This window comes from Elephantulus edwardii, unplaced genomic scaffold, assembly GCF_000299155.1.
Source record: "Elephantulus edwardii isolate Elephantulus edwardi_28Jun2011 unplaced genomic scaffold, EleEdw1.0 scaffold00095, whole genome shotgun sequence".
Taxonomy (NCBI): Eukaryota; Metazoa; Chordata; class Mammalia; order Macroscelidea; family Macroscelididae; genus Elephantulus; species Elephantulus edwardii.
In genome coordinates this window covers 12,027,478-12,027,819 of record NW_006399845.1, presented here as the reverse complement: position 1 = coordinate 12,027,819, position 342 = coordinate 12,027,478, and positions in this window count along the sequence as shown.

Here is a 342-nt window from a genome sequence, read left to right as displayed (position 1 = left end):
ATTTGATGGAAATACTTGTGTATATTTAATGACCCAATTGCTCCTCTGGAGCTTGTACGTTCAAGAATGATTAATCTGTGTAATAAACTGATTACTACAGTCATTACATATAACTTTGTGTGAATAGGCTTTTGATTTTAAGAATTTTGTCTAGCTCAGATTAGTGGTGGATTTTCCCCCACACCTGAAATACTTTAATTTATATTGGTTGCATTTTAAAATCATGAAACAATTCCAGTTTACATAGTAAAAAGAATATCTTGAGAGTATTTTACTGAACAGGAAGGGACATAAGCTGAAAACATTTCCATAAAACTTAGATGTGCAGCATTCCAGGAACAT